Here is a 2,936-nt window from a genome sequence, read left to right on the forward strand (position 1 = left end):
TAAACTGCATTTGTCCAATTTATTTTAATAAAAAATGTAATATATTACAATCATCTCGAAAAAGCTACATTATAGTTTTTGGATTACTTCCCAATCAATTGCAGCCAAAAGCATACAGAAAATCAAGTTCCGATTGACATAGTCACATAATTGTAGGCTGCCAGAAACTAAAATAGAAAACACAAATTAAAATTGACAGGGCAAGTTCCACCACATACACTGGACAGGATAAATAATGCTTGTAGATCAAACAACACAGTTTTGTCAGCTTAAATCATAACAATCTATCCAAAATTGGTGATCCATGAACCTTAAGCACGTAATCCTCGAAATAATGATCAAAGATCTCACCTTCTCTGTCTCTTTGATCTGGGGAAAGTGCTTTTACTGAAATCATTTGTTGTATCCGCCGTGTTTTGCTTTTTCATTCCTTTCTTCCCACCAAATCCAAATTTGGCGTCCTTGAATTCTTTGCCTTTCCTCTTATTGAATCCCATCTTCCCATTGCGACCACCTAGCTTTGCCTTCCCTCCAGAACGATCTCCGGGAGACACACCTGGCCTCTTCTTACTCGATCTTTCAAACGATTTCCCATCTTCAAAAGCCAAGCTAAGATCACCGTCCTTGTCATCCTTCGCAAATCCACTCTGCTGCCTCTGCTTCCGCCACTTCTTGACTTATTCAATATCTTCTTTCTTCTGTTTAGCCCTCTCCCTCTGCTTCTGAGTCTGTATCTCTTTGGCTAACTTCTTATTCTCCCTTGACTTCCTTCTCTGCTCAGCCTCTTCAGTCTTTCTCTTCTCTGCCAAAAGTCGTCCCTTTACCTTTTCCATGTGTCGATCAGTTTTCACCATTTCTGCATAAAAGTCAGAAGGCCTCATGAAAGGTAGCCCCATTGGCTGAAACTTCATGAAGGCCTGTCTTGCACCTTCCAGTGCCTGTGTGTAGAAAGCAAGTTCCCGGTTCAGGTCATCATTCACATCCACCTCTTGCCCCTGATCAATATCAATGGAAAGTTTTTGTATCCAGTCTACATTTTCAGGCCAGCTGATATCTGCAAATTTATCTGATAAGCCATCCTTGTTGTAAACAGCAGTCTTCGAAGGCTCAGTCACCTGCACGTCGTCACCATCTTCTGATTCAGATTCAGAAACAAATGGATCGTCGTCCTCTTCCCCTGCACCATTCATTGTCCCCTTATTAGACATGGCGACGTAGTTCAAAAGTTAGAAAGGGCCTGTATAAAAGAAAACCATAAACAACAAATTATACAAGAGCATAAACGAGACAAATCCTTACTTAAATACTAAAATCCCATTGAAATAGTACAAATTCATCTGCACCTTTTTAAAAGGTTTTCTTTTTACAAGAAAAATTCTCAAGACTCGCTATTCTACAGCAAAAAACTAACTACAGCGTGAACCCCCTCAAAAACAAAAGCTGTGTTTCGATTTCAATTGCCTGAAAATTCGAAGTGATCGACAAAAAACACAAAAAATCGACCATTCTTCAAAGAAACGACCCCATTTTCAGAGAATATTTACAGTTGCATGGTTAAAAACAAATTCCATCACTCAAATTATACAAAAGTAAGCAGCGGGATTTGGGTAACTTACACTTGTATTCGTCCTTCAGATAAGAAGATGGTCGAACAGCGGCTATCAAGAGGTTAGGTTTGTGGAGAGAGGAGCGAACTATACCGGGCCATCTATCGATTTTCATAAATAAATTCTATCACTTGACAGATATTTCTTCTATCGATTTTCATTATAAAAAAAAAATTTAATTAGATGGTAAAATTACCTGATTAAAAAAAAGTTAAACAGATATTTTAGCTCATTCGCGAATCTAGTTCTTACAGCATAGAAACCATGATTAAAAAAATTTATCTCACTCAAGGAAGTATAGCTAATGTCTACATTTTCGAATGTAAATCACCTAGAATCATCAGCTAATCTTCAGAAACGAACAAAAAATCTACAAATTATACAAAAATTAAGAACTCGGATTTCGGAAAGTTACACTTGTATTCCTCGATCTTCGCCTCGTCCTTGGATAATCAGCGAAGAAGATGGTCGAACAAGAAATGCATCCATCTTTGGACTCTGGGGTTTAGGATTTGTGATGATACTGATAGGGGAGCCCATTAGAATTTTAAATCTTTTTAAATCTCAGTCCAAATAGATTTGGGCTAAAGGCCCATTTTCTTTATTCTTTTATGGACATGTTTATTGTATATCAGTTTCATCACAAGTCGATCTAATCTATATATATAAATTTACCGTTCGAATCGAGTAAGAGATTCATCTGATAAAATTAATTAATGTAACGATCTTAAAACTTATCTTTCACTAAAATTTCGACGTGAGACAATGAATATCCAATGTTTATGCATTGTCCCAAGTTGAAAAATCTGAAAAAGAAAATGTAAAAATTTGTGTGAGACGGTCTCATAGGTCATATTTGTCTTTTATTTGGGTCATCTATGAAAAAGTATTACTTTTTATGCTAAGAGTATTACTTTTTATTGTGAATATGGATAGAGTTGACCCATCTTAAATATTAAGATCCGCAAAGACGATTCACATGAAAGCCGGTCAAAAGAAAAAGATAGTAAATCTATAAAATGAGAAGTTCATCTCTTAAAATCTCAAAATTGTCCTTCCTAATTTTTGGCCTTGATAATAATTTTAACACAGACATTGTCTGCACAACAACTGGATCCGCTAGGTCGACTTGGAACGATGTTTATATGGATGGATTGACAATGAGTTGAGGTTTACTTCTCGTTTTTGTTCCTTCCATTTCTTTCCATGCTTCAAACAGCTAAATCTTAGCGAAATGGTATCTGGGCTCTCTTTATTCTGGTCAGTTTCTATCTATTTTGCTCGATTCTTGCTTGGATCGATGATGTAACCTTTTCCTCTGGTTCTTTT

At 36.5% G+C, this 2,936-nt stretch overlaps 1 pseudogene; it reads right to left on the reverse strand.

Annotated features, from left to right (window-relative positions):
- LOC142521170 (putative rRNA-processing protein EBP2 homolog) lies at positions 1-2,135 on the reverse strand (annotated as a pseudogene).
- Between the last annotated feature and the right edge of the window lie 801 nt (positions 2,136-2,936).

Source organism: Primulina tabacum, chromosome 12 (genome assembly GCF_025594145.1).
Source record: "Primulina tabacum isolate GXHZ01 chromosome 12, ASM2559414v2, whole genome shotgun sequence".
Lineage (NCBI taxonomy): Eukaryota > Viridiplantae > Streptophyta > Magnoliopsida > Lamiales > Gesneriaceae > Primulina > Primulina tabacum.